General features: G+C 41.2%; 1 protein-coding gene across 6 annotated transcripts in view; it reads right to left on the reverse strand.

Moving 5' to 3' along the window:
- The window catches only part of SLC24A2 (solute carrier family 24 member 2), a 145,026-nt gene that overhangs the window by 117,385 nt on the left and 4,845 nt on the right, over positions 1 to 22,796 (reverse strand). The gene's annotated exons all lie outside the window — the stretch shown is intronic.

Genomic DNA, 22,796 nt, shown 5'->3' on the forward strand with positions numbered 1-22,796 from the left:
GTGCTAATTCAGCAACTTCTTGCTCATCTAGCTTGGCTCTCAAAGGCAAAACCAAGGGCAAAGAAAGCTACCCATTGGTTGCCTTCTCACTGAGCCAAGCCCAAAAGAATTGTAGCACTGCTTCCGCTACCTATATCATAACACTGCTTCTGAAAATCCACTTTGATGGACAAAGCTGCAAGTGGAATCCTCTCCCATCTTTTTCCAGTGCTGGCTTGCCTGGGTCCTTCCAGCATCATGATCCTCGTTTTTGTTTATATCTCTTTTTCAAAAGTACAGGGATAGAACTGGAGATAGTTACAATGGAAGTAAATTCCTATTTTTCTGCTAAAACAGACCTAAATACCATGTACAGTTGACTATTAGTAAGGATCCCTCTCTCAGGTTAACAAAAGGATTTAATGTGTACATAGATAAACTGAAAGGAAAAGTTTACAAAGAGGGAGGCTAGGTCTGCAATCCTAAATAGACTTATTCAGGGACTGAGCCCTATTAAACACAGTTGGACTTGCTTCCAGGAAAATACTAATAGAACTCTGTTGTAAATTTTGTTATTTAAAATCCAGCTCCAACTGGAGAAAACTCTATAGCAAAATCTAAAGCAGCTTAACTTTTAGATACCTCAAGCCTATTAAAAAATTCATGTCACAGGCTTGATTTAGTAACATTACTTCCTGCACAGTGCATTTCTCTGAGCTGCTACCCACATTTATAATACATAGGGGACAACTTCATCGGCAAAACCTGAAATATTTTTTATGAGGCAGCAATCTCAAAAAAAGGTGCGGGGAGCATAATCTGCTACTGAAGAAGCCCTATTAAAAGCCAAATTCCTATGACCAACATGTGAGCAAATGAGTGGTAATACTGACATGTATTAATGACCAGTGTTCCCTCTAAGGTGTGTGCATGCTCACAAGTTTCTGGATGTCCGCTCAGTAAATTTTAGATCCCGCTCAGGTTGAATCAGGAAGGCCCCATTCCGAATGCACGTGCAAAAACACGGCTTTGATACAGCCGCCCAGAACAAAACCCATTCAGCACACAGAAAAAAATTAGAGAGATCACTGTTAATGACTATTGTACAACTTGTTCAATTATGGTAGCAATACAGTGCCTAGAATGTACATCACCAGATGCATGCCTGGTGGTGGAACTGTGTTTCTTAAGGAGTTGGGAAGATCAAGAGCACAGCTTGAATGACATATAGATTTGAATGCTAATCCTTTGATTCTTTAAATTATTTGGATGAGTTTTCAGTCACTAACAGTATTTATTAGTGTGTTCATACAGCCCCGGGTCTCTTATAATAAATAAATAAATAAATAAATAAATAAATAAATAACAGGAAGCAAAGATGGACATGTCCAGATGCTGGAAATCAAATATGCCAGCAAGGGTTAAGAACAGGGCTGCTCAAATTTGGCCCTCCTGCAGATGTTGGCCTACAACTCCCATAATCCCTGGCTATTGGACAATGTGGCTGGGGATTATGGGAGTTGTAGTCAAAAAACAGCTGGGGGGGGCTAAATTGAGTAGGCCTGGTTATGCATAACCTGCCATGGAAAAGCTAAAATGGACAGGGATTTGAAATGAAAAGTCTAGATATACTAAACTAGTTTGCAGCAAAAATGTCACTGAAATGTAGTGGGATCCGAACTGTCAGTGACTGACCAGTAGGGAGATCTTAGGGTTGTGGTGCACAGCTCATTGAAAGCGTCGACTCAGGGCACAGCAGCTGTGAAAAAGGCTAATTCCATGCTAGGAATTATTAGGAAGGGGATTGAAAATAAAAATGCTAATATTATAATGCCCTTATACAAATCTATGGTGCAGCCCTATCTGGAGTACGGTGTACAGCTTTGGTCACTGAATCTTAAGAAGGATATTGTAGAACTGCAAAAGGTGCAGAAGAGGGCAACCAAAATGATCAGGGGCCTGGAGCACCTTCCTTATGAGGCTAGGCTACAGCATTTAGGGCTCTTTATCTTGTAAAAGAGGCTACCAAGGGGAGACATGATCAAGGTGTATAAAATTATGCATGGAGTGGAGAAAGTAGACAAAGAGAAATTTTCCTCCTCCTCTCAAAGCACTAGAACTAGGGGTCATCCCATGAAACTGATGGTCAGGAAATTTAGGACTTACAAGAAGAAGTACTTTTTCACACGGCGTTTAATTCATCTATGGAATTCTTTGCCATGGGATAAGGTGACAGGTTTTTATACAAAACTATGGTGCGACCACACTTGGAGTACTGTGTACAATTCTGGTCACCACATCTTAAAAAGGACATTGTTGAACTGGAAAAGGTGCAGAAGAGGGCAACCAAGATGATCAGGGACCTAAAGCACCTTTCTTATGAGGCAAGACTACAACACCTGGGGCTTTTTAGCTTAGAAAAAAAGACGACTGCAGAGAGACCTGATAGAGGTCTATAAAATCATGCATGGTTTGGAGAATTTGGAGAGAAAGAAATTCTTTTCCCTCTCACACAACACTAGAACCAGGGGTCACTCCATGAAATTGATTGCCAGGAGGTGTAGGACCAACAAACGGAAGTACATTTTCACACAACGGATGGCTTTAAGAGGGGTTTGGATAACTTTATGGAGGAGAGGTCCATCAATGGCTACTAGTTGGAGGGCTGTGGGCCACCTCCAGTCTCAAAAGGCAGGATGGCTCTGAGAACCAGTTGCAGGGGAGTAATGGCAGGAGAGAGGGCACGCCCTCAAATCCTGCCTGTGGCTTCCAGCAGCATCTGGTGGGCCACTGTGAGAAACAGGATGCTGGACTAGATGGGCCTTGGGCCTGATCCAGCAGGGCTGTTCTTATGTTCTTATGACAGCCACCAGCTTGGGTGGCTTTAAAAGGGGCTTAGACAAGCCTATCAATGGCTACTAGTCTGGTGTCTGTGGGCAACCTCCAGCCTCAGAGGCATGATGCCTCTCAATACCAGTTGCAAGGGAACAACAGCAGGAAAGAGGACATGCCCTCACCTCTTGCCTGTGGGCTTCCAAGAGGCATCTGGTGGGCCACTGTGTGAAACAGGATGCTCAACTAGATAGGCCTTGGGCCTGATCCAGCAGGACTGTTCTTATGTGTTGAATTTTCTTGCATATATTAACTCTCCTCTGCAAATTAACTAGTAAGCCACAAGGTTCACCAAAACTTAGAAAGCAAGATGAAAACCGAACAGAAAGTTAACCATGACTTCGTAAACATAAATCAGTGAGGAAGAAACGAGAGACAGTATAAGATAACATATTTTTAAACAAAGCAAAGAAAAGTTAAAGTATAGTTCTTTTGGCTTCATTTAATGAACAGAATAGTAGACAGATTTAGATTTTGGGAAAGTGGATTCAAGTCTCCACTCAACTAACTTACTTTGCCAGGTTGTTATAACATGCAAATAAGAAATAAGAAACATTTCTTCATTGCAAAATGCTACAGTAAGGAGTATAGTTAATTTGTGAAACAGTTATTATGATTTCATGTTATTTTCAGAAGTTAACAATCTAGTTCAAAATACCACTGCTGGAAACTAAAAAGGGAAAAATGGAGCCTCATCCGTAACTATAGAATCTGGATTCTTTCCAGTCTAGAAGAGGATTTGTTTCTGTATTTTGCACTTAGCATACATTTGCCAATTCAGCTCCTTTGCACCAGATAGAAAATATTTGTCAGTAACAATGCATTTCTTTAATTTTAACCTTGCTCCCATTAAAATCAATAGTAAAATTCCCACTGGTTTTATCAGATGCAAGATCAACACATTTCACCTCCATGTGTTTCATGTAATAAATAAATAGGTCTTTGATAATCCATTTGCATAGCACTGTTATAAGCAAATTCCTGCAGGTTTGATTTGGAAATGGACCAACACAACAAGTGAAAAAGTGGGAAACTCTGGAAGAACAGTTCTTCCCCCTTCTGGAGAGTTCTACATTTCCTCATAGTTTTGTCTGGTCAATGACTGAAATAAAGATTCAATTCATTCCCTCATAGTTGGCCACTCCAGTCTATGAAACCTCTAATCATCTCCCCCACTGCCTGCCATTGCTCCAGTGGCAGATTCCTTTCTTCCCCTTCCTTCTCCACCCCAGAAGCAGTGGCAGTGTAAGAGATCTGTCTCTTGCCCCAATCTCTGGCACCAGTGATACTGTTATAGGAACACTGCAGGTACCAAGAGCCTGGAGAAACTACATGTCCTGGGGGTTTGACACCAGAAATCATAGCACTATTGCAGGAGGTGGGGAGTGGGGGAGAGACACCACCACTTCAGCAAAGCTGGTGATTACCTTGAAGGCTCTACACAACTTAGGTTCAAGATATTTTAAAGATCACTTTCTCCCACAACGCTCACCTTCAATAGTAGGTTTTCATCTCACTTCTGCAAACTCCTTTAAAGTTTCATACTGTTTCAGTTTATTGAAATTGGATTCCATTTGTCATTCTACTGTATATAAGTGCCACAGAGTACATCTTTTGCAGTTTTTCATGTGATACTCATCTGGATGTGGCATTGGTAAAAGTAATTTGACAAATGCTTCTACATCATGATTAGAGGCTATTGACGTCTAATCTTAGTAGAACAGCAAGACAGTAGTTAGTAGGTTGTCTTTGCCTGCTTCAGCTGCACGGTGAAGGTATAACACTGGAGAAGAGTCCCCATTTTTCAATCATCACTAGTGTCTTCAATTTTGGATTTTCTGAAGGCCATTTCTGTGGTCACCAATCAGGCTAGAACAGTTCTCAAACATACAAATGCAAATCTTCATATTATCACTGATTGCCAGGGCTTCTCTATTTATTTCCCAGTATCATCATTCTGTGCTTGTTAGTGCTGTGATTGATTGTCTATGCTATGATCGGATCCTGTTGCATAAAAATGGCTCCAAATCCAACTTGACTTACTTTCTTTTTAAAACATTTTTTCAGCTCTATGAAGCTTAAAAGTTTCTTGAAGTGACTTAAAAGATAAATTAAAACAGCAAAATACATAAAATTATAAAGTAACAGTCCAAGCAAGGTAATAACAGCAGCAAAGAATACAACAGCAAAAAGACGTGCCGAGGAGCACAATAAAATCAAATATAGTTGATGTTTTAAAAGGCCTGGGAAGATAAAGGGCTTTGCCTAGCAACAAAACAACATAAATCTAGTTTCAGGAGAGTCTTCCTGGGACTTGGTATTGCAGTAGTTCTCTGTGGAATGTGGAATAGTTGGAGTTAAATCTTGAGAGAAGCAGTTGATTAGTTGCAGTATTTATTTATGTATTTATTCAAAATGTTTGTATACTGCCCAAAACACAAGTCTCAGCAATAGACAACAGTAGACTTTCAGTCTCGCTTACATTGCTTTCTGTTTTTGCTTTTTGAATACCTAGTATTTTCCATGAACTTCCTGAGATCTCCTCTTTGGAAAACACATATCTATAGAAACTTTATTAAAATTCATGCTCTCCCATTAAGAGTGATATTTTTCTGTCAATCTCTAAAATACTTTCAACTGAGACTCCTGTTCTCTTATCTGCCATATACACTAAGATTTTTCACACCTGGAATTCCCAACAATGATTCATAAATGACATCCTGGAATACTGCTGCTGCCACCAAGATTCGAAATTGACAGTGCAATCTCATGCATGTACTGGTGGCCTCTCGTTATTTGCAGGGATTCTGTTCTGGCCTACAACCATGGGTAATGAAACCTTAAGTCAATGGGAACTGGGGGGGAATTAGGTTCCAGAGCCCGGGAAAATGACTGAAAAATCAACAAAAAGATAGGGTAAAAGCAGAAATAAGGATGGAGCACATCACTGTACCTAGGCCACCTCAGCTCTACTGCTCTTCCACTCTCCAGTAGTGCATAATCATGATATTTCCTCACCTCATTGTTGAAGTCCAGCACTTAGCAGCACAAGCCCCTTGACCTGATTAGCCAACCTACCAACCAAAGCAGCAGAACAAAATTAAATGCAATTCTAGAAAATGCACACGGATGAGTGTGTGAGAATCAAGGAGTGAGAAGAGAATCAAATTTCAATGGGAAATTAAAATCAATTTTTTAATTTAAATTGAATTTTAATTGCAATTTAAATTAAACAACATGGTACTGGAATTTTCAAAAATTTTAATTAAATAAAACTTCATCTAAATTAAAGTTAAATTTATAAAAGTGATAATTATGATCTTACGAGGGCAGCACAATACTGCAAGAGGCTCCAGAAAATGGCTCCAAGAAGCTCTGCAGGATTTGATCAAAAAAGGCTCCCAAAGGCTCCACAGAAATGGCTCTGAAAATTCTACAAAAGCTCCAGAGCAATGGCTCCTGAAGACTCCCAATGGCACCCTGATCCCAAATGCCACCCAAAATGGCTTTTAGAAGCAGAAAAAACTCTAAACATGCAGACCAAAGCACTCCATTGTCCTCCTCCAAACTCCTCTCACAACCCATGAGCACATGCAGCAAGAGCACAACCATGTAAGGGCAGAACTGCACGGCAGAAAACTACGTACAGTATATGTGAATAACGAGGTTGGATATATATTGCCCAACAGCAGACACGCAAAATCGTGAGTGCTGAAACCGTGGATAATGAGAGCCACCTGTACTCAAAAGTAAGCCAAGGTGTTCAATTAGGTTTTCTCCCAGTTAAGAGTACACACAACTGCAGCCGACATCTCAGGCCACCATGAGTGAGTAGCAATGAACATCACTAACTCATTTGAATTTAACGGTGGGTTTTCAAGTTAACACACATTTAAACAGATACACACAAATATGGTACTAGAATCTATTTCCAGTTGGTTCTATCCCATATTCAGATTTAATTTAGACAGTACTTATCCAGCACTGATGTCTCATAATCATGTTCATGATTGTTCCTGTAGCTTGCTGCTTTGCTTATTTCAATTGGTATATTTTGAACTCAGTGTTTGTTTCAGAGTTAAAATAATCTGTGGAGCATTTTAATACACCATACACTTATTTTCCTACATACTGTAAAAAACAAAGCTGTCTTCCTAGGATCAACAGTATCACCAAAGGCCATGTTGTTTTCTTTTTTCTTTTTAACCAAATCTAGACAGCAACATCTGTATGCTTTTCAAGTTGTGGAAATACTGGCAGGATAGGTCAAACTTAACTTACATTTCTTCTCTTTCAGTTACGGAAAGCAAAGCAATCTCTGCTTTCAGAAGCTTGCTTTTGTTGTTAGTTGGTTGGGTCTCTCTTGCTTTTCACCTCATGAAATCGTGCTGCTTGTGAACTACTTAGATACCTTGAATTTGCTCTAAAATACTATATTTAACAAACTGCAGTCCTCTATCTTAGTTTGCATCACCAATTGAGATTCCTTTTTCCTCACATCCCCACTAAGCATCTGTTACATTTAAGGAAAAGGCAATATGGGCACTTCCTATTCAGGACACTAAATTTTTATATGGATGTCACTGAATGCGATCCCTGTTCTATTTTCAGGTAAGAAACTAAGGCAAAGGCTCAGGTTCACCCTATAAAATCTATAACCAAGTTAGGCTCTGATCCCTGGTCTCCTAGGCCCAGTACTAGATACACATAGATTCTTGATGCAATGAGCCCATGGAAAATGCATGTTAAAAGCTGACACTGATGGATCAGGAGTAAAAAATAATAAAGATTTATGGTGCCTGTTTTTGTGTGCTATTCAAGTGCAACTACCACCTTCTTTACAAAAGCCACAACTGCCAAACAAAGAACCAAGTTTTGTTGAGATTTTGTTTTAAACAGTCAATATTCTGTCTTGTGGTGGTCTTCTTGTGGTACCAAGAATGACTTGTCCCCTTAGCTAAGCAGGGTTCACCCTGGTTGCATATGAATAGGAGACCAGAAGTGTGAGCACTGTAAGATATTCCCCTCAGGGATGGAGCCACTCTGGGAAGAGCAGAAGTTTTCAAGTTCCCTCTCTGGCTTCTCCAAGATAGGCCTGAGATTCCTGCCTGCAACCTTGGAGAAGCCGCTGCCAGTCTGTGAAGACAATACTGAGCTAGATAGACCAATGGTCTGACTCAGTATATGGCAGCTTTCTATGTTCCTATATACACCCATTTGTCTTTTTAGAAGCCAATGTCCAAATTCACACAGAACATGGAGGTAAAACCACCTCAGGTTGACCCTGCAAATTACTGACCCATGAGAATTATTGGAACCGTGGTCTCAACCGCAGTTCCAATTCCTCCCTACAACCTCTAGATGAACCTTCGGTTTGATGTAAGGTACACTTACCAAATCGAGGGTCCAGAGGCTGGAGAGCATGTTGTCCGGTTTGTGCAAGCTTCCCAGACTGGAGTTAAGGGTAGGAATCTCCTCCTGCTCTTTAACAACTGGCTGCCATGGCTTTCCTTCCTGGGTCAGAGGAAGCCAGTTCCGCCCCCTTTGCAGATCGTAATGGCGTGCAAGCATGCTGGGGGACTTGAAGAGAAACTCTGAATGGGCCCTCTGGCTTTCAAGTCTGGCAGACAGTATTTCAGTGAGCTTTAGGAAGCTACATTTCTGCTTGCCTGATTGGATTAAGTGAAGGAGAACCATTAGACTCCTAATTCCTAAACTAAAGCATGAGTTTGCATTTTCCCCCCTTGCTTGTTATCTGCTTAGATTTCTAACTGCATTTATATGCTATTGAAAGCTGGAGGCGGTTCAATTCGCTTTCATTTTGCAAGCATATTCTTCCTTCAGAATCTGGAACACAGCGAAACATGTTGCACCACTTCAGATGTGTAGGGTTCATTTTAATAAAAATCAGTTCAATGTACAATGTATACTACTATCATCTAAAAGGTTAAGTGGGGGAAATTAGCAAATATCCTCACCTTTGGCTTTTTCAGGTGCTTACTAAAAGTGGTTATTATAGTAGTGCTGATAAGGCACATCTACCTCCATTCAAATTCCCCTTTAGACATTACAGAGGCCGTTTACGTGAGGTGCACATTTGGCTTTGCAAAATCCAAAGATGCTCTCTATTTAGATATGGTTGCTGGGCTATTTTGGACAGTACATCCTGGCAACTCTGCCACATTTTAATCAAGGTGTAGTAAAAACGAAGTTTTCTGATCATTTTGCTCATAAAGGGGGAAATAGCTTACAAACGTTTAGGAAAGATTCCACACTTTAATGTTCCCACACCATATATCCCACAGCTAATCTCTTTGCATTTAATATGCAATGCATACATACATGAGTCAGTCAGAAACCAGGAATAGGCTGGCTTAATCTTTAAATAGTCTATCTGTCTGTGTTACACCCCCCCCCCTAGAATTCCAATAGTGCACTGATGTGCTTTACATTTATAAAGCCAGAGCACTTTCTAACAGTGAGGTGTAATTAATTAATTAATTAATAATAATAATAATAATTATTATTATTATTATTATACCACCACATCTCTAGGCGGTGTGTTAATAATCTGTGTTAATTAATCTGTGTTAAGTGTCCTGACTGTGCATGCCTGATCAAAAACATGAGAAGTGTTTTCTTGGATCAACTCAAAGTCTACCTAATCCAATATCATTTGCAAGAACTCCAGCAGGCATAGGTCTACCAGAAATTGCCCAGTCAGCCATGATCTCTATTCTGTACATCACTAATACAGACGGCTAATTTACAGAAGCTACATCAAGTGGGTATAGGCCACTTTAAGTGGCACAGGGGGGAGATGCTTGACTAACGAGCAGAAGGTTATTACCAGTTTGAATCCTCACTGCTACTATATCAGGCAGCAGCGATATAGGAAGATGCTGAAAGGCATCATCTCATACTGCATGGGAGGAGGCAATGGTAAACCCCTCCTGTAGTCTACCAAAGAAAACCACAGGACTCTGTGGGCACCAGGAGTCGAAATCAACTTGATGACACACTTTACCTTTACATCAAGTGTGCACAGATAGGAAGTGGTGCTGGAATAAGATTATTATTTATGTGATTTCTATACCGCCCTTCTAAAATTGGCTCAGAGCGGTTTACACAGAGAAATAATAAATAAATAAGATGGATCCCTTTCCCCAAAGGGCTCACAATCTAAAAAGAAACACAATTTAGACACCAGCAACAGTCACTGGAGGTACTGTGCTGGGGGTGGACAGGGCCAGTTACTCTCCCCCTGCTAAATAAAGAGAATCACCACATTAAAAGGTGCCTCCTTGCCAAGTTAGCAAGGGATCATAACATGTAAAGGTGGGAGGAATGCTTTGTGAAAACTGTCTGGGCCTAGCAAAAGCTCCGATCCTCACAGCTGGGCTGAGGCCCTCTGTCAAAAGAGAGACTAACAGTACAGGCTAGCTCCCACTCCGAAGCCCTTTTGAACCAGAACTGTTAACTGAGGCCAGTTTGCTCTACAAGATGTCCGTGACAAGTAGGACAGAAATATCATTTGAGATATTAAACGCAGAACGCATAAGCAGCTTCCAAATCTGCTTCAGTATAAGCCATCTCTTTACCATGGTCCCTAAACATGTATGCTTTCATATCTATTTACCGTGCTGGAGGTGTCACTACAAAGTGTTGCAATACATTTGCGGAGTTGTATTGACATACTTGCCCCAACGCCCATCTGAGGAAGGGCTCTCAATGTAGCAGGGGTGGGGCTTGCTATGGAATAGCCTCCCTTGCTATCAGACTACTTAGCCACCTAATGGCGCAGTGGGGAAATGACTTGATTATCCAGCCAGAGGTTGTTGGTTCGAATACCTGCTGGTGTGTTTCCCAGACTATGGGAAAAACCTATATCGGGCAGCAACAATATAGGAAGCTGCTGAAAGGCATCATCTCACACTGTGCAGGAGATAGCAATGGTAACCCCCTCCTGTATTCTACCAAAGACAACCACAGGGCTCTGTGGTCGCCTGGAGTCGAAACTGTCTTGAAGGCACACTTCATCAGACTGCTTATTGCTTACTTATAGGCATGCTGTTAAAAATTTATTTACTCCCAAACATTTCAATTTGAAGCTTTCCCCAGGATAGTGCTTTTCTCTCTCATATGAAACGGTATTTTACTGAGTTAGACCACTGGTTGATGTAGTCTACATTTGCTGACAGTGACTCTCCAGGATTTTCTTATTCACCCAGAAAGAAAGGGATTGAGCTTTTGGACTCGCACCTAAAAAATGTGTTCTGTGCCACAGAGCTACAGTTTCATCACTGCTGCTGCCACTGCTTGGCTGTATGTCATCATTATATTTGTTCTATATTACACTATACATTATACATTACACACTACACTACTACATTTATAGCCCACTCTTCCTCCACGGAGCCCAGAGTAGTTTTGTTTTGTTTCTCCTCACACAAATAGTTTTGTTTCTCCTCACAACAACCCTGTGAAGTAGGTTAGGCTGAGAGATAAATGACTGACCCAGAGCCACCCAGCAAGTATCATGGCTGAATGGGGATTTGAACTCGGGTCTCCCTGGTCCTCGTCCAGCACTCTAACCACTACAGCATGCTGGTTTAACATTTTGCGTCCTATTTTCAATGTACATTTCCTTAAATGTTCTTTGAAAGAAATGATACCAAGTATTATAAATAAAATAAACAATCTGTCACAGAAGTCTTAGGTTTAGGCTGCAAGGCTCTTGCACTAAGGAGCCCACACAGCAATAAGATCACAAAATAAATAGAATAGAATAGAACAGAATAAGAAGTTTTCTAAATATTTTCTCTCTACTTGCATGGTCCATAATTACCTAGTTACAATTCAAAGCGAAAAAGAGCTCTATGAACAGATATCTTGATTCCAAATCAATGCAAAGAACATCTAATCTTTTCCATATAAAACTAAGAAAAAAAATGTTTTAGAGATGCCTGCAGTTTCCACCTTTAAGGATACCCTCAACTCTGACTTGCATGGAACAATGCAACATGTTCCATGCAAGTCAGAGCTGAACTACTGAATTTGAAAAAGGTGAAATGTTAATACTAGTTAGTTATATAATAAATGTCACTGGTAATACCATATACTTTAAACTAGTCTGAGAGCAGTAAGCATTCAAGACGTGATAAAGCAGGATTGATTTCTGAGCATAATTTATGATTACAGTAATTTTATTACTTTTGCCAATGAAGTTTCAGGTATTATCAAAAAATAAAATGTATATATCCTCAGCAACATAAAACACTATTTAGATATTTCTTCCTCTCCCCCTTCCTTTCCTTTTGCCAGTGAAGCTTCCAAGTATCATCTGAAAGATGTCTGTTTTTCCATAATATAACTATTAGAAGGCTTTTTCCTCTTTTCTAAATATAAGCATTTGCCCTTCTGCAGAGCTGTTAAAGCTTCAGAGTGCATGTCTCTTAAGCCTATTCCCACATCTCACCTTAAGAGTTACTCAAGGTCACAGTTATATATGGCTTAACAATTTAAAGAAATACGCCTTTAAAACAAAGAGAGATCGAGAATTAGAATGCAGGAAACAGCCGATTAGCAGCAGATCAATAAAAGTAGCAATTACTGATCAATAATTTAAGGACAGAGATGCAGTTATTATAAATGTGTCATTCTTAAATAATGTGTAAAATTGCCAAAGTACACTTTCAGTTGCAGCTGGTTCAAGCTGGAACAGATGAATATTTTTAAGCGGCTTTGGGAGCGATGTGAGCCCTGAGCCCTGAACAATGTGAACCCTGAACCTCTAGAATAAAAAACAAGCAGTCAGAAAGAATAACACTTCTGTGTGGAATCTGATCCTCTTCTAATGGAAGCTGATGGGTGTTTTGACAGTAACTTTCAGTGGAACAAGTCAAGACTCATCTAGGATTTAAGAGACCCCACAATGTTGGTTTTCTACTGGTGACTGTGAAATGTTTTCCCAAGGTGCATCACATAGACCATTACAAGTCCCAAGCACAGTATGATGAAACCCTCATTCTTTTCAGTGACATCTACATAAAACCAGTGCTTAGAGCATTGAAACCATTTACCTCAGTTTAGGAAACCACAATTGTACCTGAAGACTGCACACCTCCAGCTGCAGTTCATGGCGATCCAGAACACAGCTGCTACATAGGAATTCTTTCAACAGCTAGCAGGCTGTTCTTCTGCTACATTTTTGCAAATGTCACTTTGTGTGTGTCTACATATAATTTTCATATATAATAATTATTTGCAAAAAGGATTAAACCTACAGAAACATATAAGTTCAAATGCCTTCTTTTTGACACACATACGCACACACACTCAATTTTAACAGCAATTTTTAGTGCACATTGGCTGCAAGTCCACAAACTAGTGCTCTAGGCACACATCTGTATCTGCTGGGACTAAACATACCGCCAGCAAACACATGATCTCGGAGCCCAGATTAAGGGCCCGTGCAAACCCTTAACCCTGGCTAAGAGCCAAGTTTTTAAATAGGGCTAGGTGATCCTGGCAGTTCTCACGTGAAGCCTAACCCAGGCTGGGCTTCCCTAGCCTGGGTTAGGGTGCATGTGAGAATAGCCTCAGAGACTTATTAAAAGCTCACCCAGTGAGCACTCTCATTTCCAATAATTAAACTGAGGAAATATCTTAAATACACACGTAGGACTAATAGGGGAACATACAGCTTTTTATTCTGAACAGTTTAAAGCGTGCAGCATATGGAATGTAAAATAGAAGGAGAGTACAAGAAGTACAAAGGGCACCTGGAAATATACCAGACCTACAGCTGATGCCATAATATATTGGCATCAGTTCTAGCCCTACCCACAAGGAAGCAATTATGACATACTAAATTGAACAGTGGGGGTGGGGAGGAAGAGCAGGGAGGGCTACAGTCAGTATATCACCCTGCTTGCATTGTTGTTCAGTCAGCATGGCAGGAATTCTGCCCCACCCACACCTCAGGAGAAAGCACCACCCACAACTATGTATGCAGGAATAAAGCAACACCAACATTCATCAGTTGCCACCTATCCTGGATTCTTGCTTCAAGAGTCAAAAGCACATGATATTTTGAATAGTGACCCACTTTCTCATTGAGAATCTGAACTTAAACATCAGTGAAAATGATGTACAAATATTGAACAAACAGTATTGCTTATAGCCAAATGTCACCACAATTCATAAACCAAAAAGGGATGGACACACACACACAGCATCCAGTAAATAAAACCCCAAACATAACATAAAGTAAATAATCTCCATGCAGTGTGTGAAATGTCAGGCTATGCACAGCTTGATGTCTTAGTGTTGATACGGATACATCTACTTTCATGTGTGACTCCCACAAACAACATTTTAACAAAGCATGCCCCCCAATACAAAAAAACAAAAAACAGGGATAGTGATTTTACCAGGGACAGGTACCAGAAAATAGGGACTACCTTGGTAAACAGGTACTGTTGGAGGGTATGCAAAAATGTGGACAGAAGTGACTCAGCAAACCCTGTATACTTCGACTTTCAAAAGGCTTTTTGGCAAGATCCTTCAGCCAAACCACTTGACTAAACTTAGCCGTCATAGGGAAAAATATGGGTCATAGGAACATAGGAAGCTGCCCTATACCGAGTCAGACCATTGGTCTATCTAGCTCAGTATTGTCTTCACAGACTGGCAGCAGCTTCTCCAAGGTTGCAGGCAGGAATCTCTCTCGGCCCCATCTTGGAGAGGCCAGGGAGGGAACTTGGAAGCTTCTGCTCTTCCCAGAGCGCCTCCATCCCCTGAGGGGAATATCTTATAGTGCTCACACTTCTAGTCTCCCTTTCATATGCAACCAGGGCAGACCCTGCTTAGCTAAGGGGACAAGTCATGCTTGATACCACAAGACCAGATTGGTAAATTGATAAAAAACAAACAAAACAACAGGAACCAGAGAGTAGGAATAAATGGATACTTCTCATAGGGTTAGTTAGGAGAGAGATTGAGAAAACTGCCAACATTGTAATGCCTTTAAGACATCTATAGTACAGCCACATTTGGAATGCTTAGGAACATAGTTTGAACATAGTTCGGAACATAGGAAGCAGCCTTATACTGAATCAGACCATTGATCCACTTGGCTCAGTATTGTCTACACAGACTGGCAGTGACTTCTCCAAACTTGCAGGCAGAAAGCTCTGTCTTGGAGATGCTAGGGAGGAAACTTGGAACCTTCTGCGTGCAAGCATGCAGTTGCTCTTCCCAGAGAGGCCCCATCCCTTGAGCGGAATACCTTACAATGCTCACACGTCTCCCATTCAAATGCAAATCAGAGTGGACCTTGCTTAGCAACTAATGCTTGCTACCATAACACCAGCTCTTTTGACCAGTTTTGGACACCACACCAAAAACTATATTGAAGAACTGTAAAAATTACAGAAAAGGGACACCAAAATGATCGGGGACTGGAGCTGTTTCCCTATGCGTAAAGGCTACACTGTTTGGTACTTTTTAGTTTAGAACAAGTTGTTCTAGTAAGTATTAATCAGCCTACTTTCCTTTCTCTTTCTTTACAACTGGACTAAATTTGGTATAAATTGAGGTGCACAAGCTAAATCTCTTGCACCTCAAATGTTCAAGCGTCCACCAACTTGGATCAGGGTGGATGACATAATTACAGACACCACCAGTGAAGTGTTCTGTGTGTCACCCACTACAATTGTACCAAATTTGGTCCAAATCAGTTAGAGAGTCCTCAAGTTAGTGCATTTGCGCCCCAAAAATTCACACGTCTGCCATCTTGGATCAGGGTGGTTGATATCATCACAAACTACAGCCTTGAGATTTCCCAGTGTGCCCCTACAAATGTAGCAAATTTGGCTCAAATCGGAAGGTGGATCACAAGTTAGCCCACTTGGGCCTCAAAGGTTTACGTGTCCACCATCTTGAATCAGGATAGATGACATCATCAGGCTATGACATCAGGCTATGCCATTGAGGTGTCCCTGTGTGTCACTCACTGCAACTGTACCTAATTTGGTCCAAATCAGTTAGATAGTCCTCAGGTTAGTGCAAATTTGGTTCACATTAGTTAAGCGGTTCAGAAGTTAGCCCATTTACACCTCAAATGTTCACACGTCCACCATCTTGGATCAGGGTAGATGACATCATTCCAGACTACATCATGTGTCCCTGTGTGTCACTCACTAAAACTGTACCTAATTTGATCCAAATTGGTTAGATAGTCCACAAGTTAGCCCACTTGTGGCTCAAGCATTCACGCATCCATCATCTTGGGTTTGGGGTAGATGGCATCATCACAAACTATGCCATTGAGGTTTCCCCTTGTGCCCCTAGAACTGTAGCAAATTTGGTTCGAATCAGTTAGGCAGTTCACAAGTTAGCCCACTTGCACCTCAAATGTTTAGACATCCACCATCTTGGACTGAGGTGGATGACATCATCACAATCTATGCCGTTGAGGTGTCCCTGTGTGTCACTCGCTGCAACTGTCTGCAATTTGGTTTAAATCAGTGAGACAGTCCACAAATTAGCCTGCTTGCACCTCGGATGTTCACGTGGCCGCCATCTTGAATTCGAGTGGATGACATCATCACACACCACACCATTTGGGCATCTCTATGTGTCCCTACAGCTGTAGCAAATTTGGTTCAAATTGGTTAAGCGGTTCACAAGGTAGCCCACTTGCGCCTCAAAAGTTGACACAAACGCCATCTTGAATTGGGGTGCATGACATCATCACAAACTACACCATTGAGGTGCCCCTATGTGTGCTTACAAATGTACCTGATTTGGTTCATATTGGTCCAGGCGTTGCAAAGTTGAGGGTGGGGACGACACATGGACACACACACAGAATGCTGAGCGATTTAACAAGCCTACTGGAAAGTAGGCTAAAAAAATACATTCAGTGCAAGAGCCATTTCCCACTGTACTGACCTCTGTGCAGTGCTGAGCTTTTTCCAGCACTGCTGGGGGTGGGGGTGACTTTAAGAGAAATGGAGCCTTGCCAAGCCCCAGCATCATCTTTGAAGGTGTTTATGGAGCAAAGGGAAGTGTAATTCTTCCCAATGCTTTCCCTATAGAACTCTATGGGGAAAGCACTGGGAAGGACTACACTTCCCAGAGCTCTGCAAATGCTTTCCAAGATGACACTGTGGCTCAACATGGCTCTGTTAAAGGACCCTCATCAGCAATGAGCAAAGTGGATCACTAAGAGTGGTTGCCTCTGCATGGTGCCAGGGAAACTGTGTGGAGTATTCAGCTTAAGCTTTACACAGGCCTAATAAATAATTAGTCAGAGAGCAGCACTTAGGGTTGATGAGAACTACCACTGGCTCCTGGATTTTGCAACCAACACTGCCCTAGAGTGCTATGGTCTCACCTAGTTCAAGATTTGATTAACTGTAACTGTTTACAAGAATAGCACTTTGACCACTCAAAATGAAAGACAATAGCGGATGGCATAAACATACCTTAATGCATATTCTAGTCTACAAAAGCTTATGTTGGGTTTAAAAAAACATGATTTTGCTTAAATGATTTTAATTGTTTTAGTGATTTAATGTTTAAATGTTTTTAACTGTAAACTGCCCAGAGATACAGGTTGTATAAAAATATGCTAGCTAAATAAATAAAGTCACAATACATCTGTTAAGTTTTTAAGAAGTCACAAGACTTTTGTGGATTTTCATTTAAACTGCCACAGTCATATGTTTAGCACATTAGCAATCCACAGACTACAAACAATAGGGGCCATTTGCACATTATTCAGAGGCAAATGCAGATTTCCCATGGAGTGTGCACTCAGCAAAGAGCTACAGATAACACAGCTTCCTGCCAGGTGTACCTGTGTAAAACACATGTGTTGCATTCACACAAACTTCTTTAATACATAAAACTTCTAAAGTGTACACTAAAAAATGTAAAGTGATCCTTAGAATAGGCTATAGATTTATTTATGTATTTATTTATTTTGCCTGACAGTTAATAATATCCATTGACAGAACCCCACCTCTTGGATGTTTGTGAGAAAAATCAAGACACAACCACACAGTGCAGCAACGAAGTAATTTGAAAACCAAGAGACTGTTCTCATGACCAGCGCATGCGTGGGCAAGTGGGTGGGGGAGGCAGGGTTCAACCTACCTTCTACCTGGGCAGTAGGGGTGTGCACGAAACTGGTATGCCCAGTTCAGTCCGAGTCCAAGCTGGACTCTGGTTCCAAACGGAACAGAACATGTTCGATTTGTCCCCCGCGAAACATACCCCTTGGTTTGGCTCAAATTCAAGCCGGTCCAAGGGTTCTAACAACAAAAAATTAATATTTTTATTAAACTCACCTCCTCCGGGAGACCACTGCCATGGCTGCAGGAAGGTGGAGTCTCCGGTGATTCCGCCCTCTATGGTCTCCAACTGGCCCAGTTCGGGCTGTTTTAGTCCCTGTGTGGCCTGTTCTAGGCCTCTTTGTACTGCTGGTGGCCATTTGGAGGCCACCGTGCAAGCGCACTGGCCATCTGCATTGCCAGGTCATGTCCTCCAAAATGGCCACCGCCAGCACGAAGAAGCCCAGAATGTGCCACACAGGGACTAAAATGACCCGAACTGGGCCAATTGGAGACTGGGTAGAAGACAGGGGGGAGGGAAATCACTGGGGACATGGCGGCAACCCCCCCACCCCCGGAGGTGGTGAGTTGTTAAAAATGTATCATTGTTTTTGTTAGAAGCCCCAAACCGGCCGGGGTGTGTGTTGAGCTGAACCAGATCTGGTTCAGCTTAGGAGTGAACTCTCAAACTGTCCAGGTTTGACATCAGAGCGGCTCAAACTTGAGCAAGTTTGCACATTCCTACTGGATGGCATGTCAGCCATGTGTCCACACAACCAGCGCTGCCAGGAGCAACAAATGGAAAACTCATTGTCCTGGCCAGACTTCGGTGCTAGGTTTAGCACCACAGCACTGCCGGGATCCACACAGATCCTGGTGGTTCTCACGGGCAGCCAAGCCCAAGCTTGGCTGCTTAAGCCTGGGCTTGACTGCTCGTGAGAACAGCTTCAATACTAGATAGTCAATGGAACTTACTGCCAAATATGAATACAACGAATATTTATAAATCCCTTTTCAACAAAAGTTCCCAAAGAGGTTTACATAGATCTAAATAAATAAAATGTGTCCCCAAAAGGCTCACAATCTATTAAAAAATAGTGCACTGCCACATCATCAGCTAATGCATTCCCACAAAAAGTGAGTAATTATATGTGCAAAAGACCAATTTTTTTTTGACATAAGAAATTTGACATAAGAAAATGACATAAGAAATTCTTAAACACATTTCTAGTTACTCCACAGTTGTTTAAACTCAACACACAATAGATTGCTAAGTGGTGAATCCAGGCTCAACTGGTATAAAATATCAGACAGGCTCTGGGGTTCACCGAAGGGGAAAAAAAATCCTTCCAGTGCAATTGGATACAATCCATCCACTTAAAATCTTCCTCAGCTTTTATCTCTTGGACCCTTAGTATAATGAGACTTCATATTTCTTTCAGGAAGCAATAGTTTTTGCAATGAACATGTTGTTTTCAAACCACCAAGAATATTTCCTAATTCAAATGTTTTTCATTCATTATTATTATTATTATTATTATTATTATTATTTTGATTTCTATACCACCCTTCCAAAAATGGCTCGGGGCAGTTTACACAGAGAAATAATAAATAAATAAGATGGCTCCCTGTCCCCAAAGGGCTCACATTCTAAAACAAAACATAAGATAGACACCAGCAACAGTCACTGGAAGTACTGTGCTGGCGGGGGTTAGGGCTAGTTACTCTCCCCCTGCTAAATAAAGACAATCACCATGGTAAAAGGTGCCTCTTTGCCCAGTTAGCAGGGCTGTGTACATTTTATTGTTTGGGATTGGGGATTTGTTGCTAGGATAACCCTTTAGTCCTTTGGTTCTTTATTTAGGTCTCTCAGAACTCCCTTGACCTGCTGTCAGATTACAGCACAAAGTCTTAAAGATAAATACCATGGACAACAGTTTCCTTGACTGGCCACTTTCCAGTTTAACAAACATTAGAGCTCATTTTGCATATCTGGAGACAGACAGAAGACAGTAGAAATCACCTAATTAGTACTGTATACTGTAAATTAGAATAATGATTGCTACCAAAATCTGTTTTAGTCTCTGTTTACTGCACTTAGATTGCTGCTCACTTATTAAATGCTCTACAGAAAGAAAGAAAAATACTTTGCACTGAAACCTTACTTCCTTTGGGTTTACTAAAAATTAGTGACACTGTAATTTCTAAACAAATTTTGCCTTTAGCTACCATAGTTCCTCCTGGTTGAAAGACAATGACCTGCAGCTAACAACAGGTATTTAAACAAGGCAACTCTTCTAACAAAAGCCAAGAATACTGTCTCTGCAATGCTTCTAATCTCCATTGCTTGAGAAGCCAGTATCCATGTGCCATTGGGATTAGTCATTTAAAGCTGGATACAGATGACAGAAGAATCTTGTTGAGTGTTTTAGGAAACCATCCTGTAAACTAAGGCCTAGCTTTCAAAACATTTCTGTAGATACAACAGGAATACACTCAGAACTCTATCATGTCTAGAAGTACTATGTAACTAATTGCTTACAATTAACAAATGCAGAATGATTGGGACATAATGTGAAAGCACCTAATAAGCAGACCACTACCAGATGGAAGCAAAAAGCCATCTAAGCCAACGTGGTCCACCAGCTCCCCACAGATCGTGGGGGATCATGTAGGTCAATGTGCCACAAGAAGGGTGTGATATACCATATGCCTGCATACATAAAGCATGAGAAACCCACCAATTTCAATCTGACGTATGTATACAGGGATACTTACAACTGGGACCCATGTATGTCCTTGGTACTTAAGTTTGAACAAAGCATTTTATGAAACTTTGAAAATAATGGAGCCTTTGTCCAATAAGAGACATGTTTTTCTATCAGTTTCCCAAATCAGCTAACATATTCTATATTGAACTGATTTTTTAAAAAGAAAGTCTTGGATATATCTATGCTGAGCAGTGGTTTACAGCAATGGTTTTAAAGTTTCCCAAGGGCAAGGATTCTTTCCACATAAGCCCACATGTCATGGAACCTCAGCATGTTACAGGAGACTGAGGCATGTTTTAGGGCACACCTACAGTTCCATGTGAGGCACAAGCTAGATCTGTCGAGTCTCACCATTACCCCTGTGTGAGTTGAGAGCCGAGAGTATGCCCTAGAAAACACCCAGTACTCTTTTGCAGCGGTATGCTGCATGTATGTATCTCATGAGGATCAGCGTGTTTCCTGAAGATAATCGACTCAGATTAGACATCACACCAAACCATGGTCAAAATAAACTTAATGAGTGAAGTGAAACTTAATGAGTCTGAGTGAAACGATGGAATGCAAACAGCCAGAAATCATGGCATCAAACCAAAATCAGTAATCATAGCTTTGCAAACTATAGCTTGTGTTCAAAGGATTATAAGCACAAGAAACTCAAAGAAATTAAATTCCTCGATCTCCCAAAAGAAACTGGGGTTTGCAGCCCCAGAAAATCCTCTCATGAGGATCAATGTGTTTGCTGAAGCTCTCTGCTCATAGAAGATGCCTCTGCTCAACATCCAAAGGTTCTCCCCTCACCCCTGAAGCCCAGCACACGCAATGCCAGCAGTGTTCCCTCTAAGGCGTGTGTGTGTGTGCATTCACACATTTTTTTATATCCGCTCAGTTAATTTTAGATTCTGCTCAAGTTGAATCAGAAAGGCTCCATTCTGAATGCAGGTGCGCACATACTGCCTTCATACTGCTGCCCAGAACAAAACTCATTCCGCACACCGATGAAAAAAATGAGAGAGAACACTGCATGATAGCCACTTCCAGAAGTTCCCTGACCCTCAAGGATTTTGAGCATCAGGGATTTTGTACACATGTGGGGGAAGAGGAAGTAGCCTTTCATAAGTCTTCTGTATGAACACAAGCCTATACAGTGGACCCTCGACTTACGAACTACTCGACATCCGATGTTTTCGACTTACGAACGACAAAAATGGCCGCACGCTTACGAATTTTTCGAGCTACGAACGGAAACCGTTGGTGGTTTAGATGCAGTTTCCTCGACTTACGAATTTTTAGATGTGGCTTACTCGACTTACGAATTTTTTTAAACCTCCGTGGGTGCGCTTTTCGACTTACGAAATTTTCGACCTCCGAACGTGCATTCGGAATGGATTAACTTCGTAAGTCGAGGGACCACTGTAGCTTGTATTATGCTTTGGCATGGTGTCTGAAATAGCTAAACATAGCTACAGTCATTGCTCTGCCTTTGTATGCCATGTACCTTGGAAATAGGAATGACCTTATGATGCCAAGTGCTGAGGGGATGGAAAATGAAATCAAACAAGCAACTCTCAGCCATGCTGAGCGTTATAAGACACTCGGACACTCAAAACATGGCTCACATGAAACTGTGGTTTGTGTTACAGCCAAATTAAGTAATTGAATAACCAAGTGAGGTATTCAATAAGTTCTGAAACTGATTCTTGGCCTTACAAGAGTTAAGTTCCTGGCCTTACAAAAGTTATTTCTTGCCGAATGTATAAGGGTGGTTCACAAATGTGACAAGTGATTGTCACGAATGACAATCCTCCCACAAGCACCTCTAGAATGTGTAGTGTTGATGCCAGGTCATGTGCATGCAGAGGTACTATTTGTGAAAAGCCAGTTCTTCCAAATGACTGCTTCAACTTGTGGCATCACCATGGATCAAGGAAGCGCTGCTACAAGTGCATCAGCCATTCCCAAGGCAGTAGGTTTTGGACTCTAAAGCTAGATATCTGGATACCTACCAAATAACTAGAAAGACTTCATCCTT

Source organism: Hemicordylus capensis, chromosome 2, assembly GCF_027244095.1.
Source record: "Hemicordylus capensis ecotype Gifberg chromosome 2, rHemCap1.1.pri, whole genome shotgun sequence".
NCBI lineage: Eukaryota > Metazoa > Chordata > Lepidosauria > Squamata > Cordylidae > Hemicordylus > Hemicordylus capensis.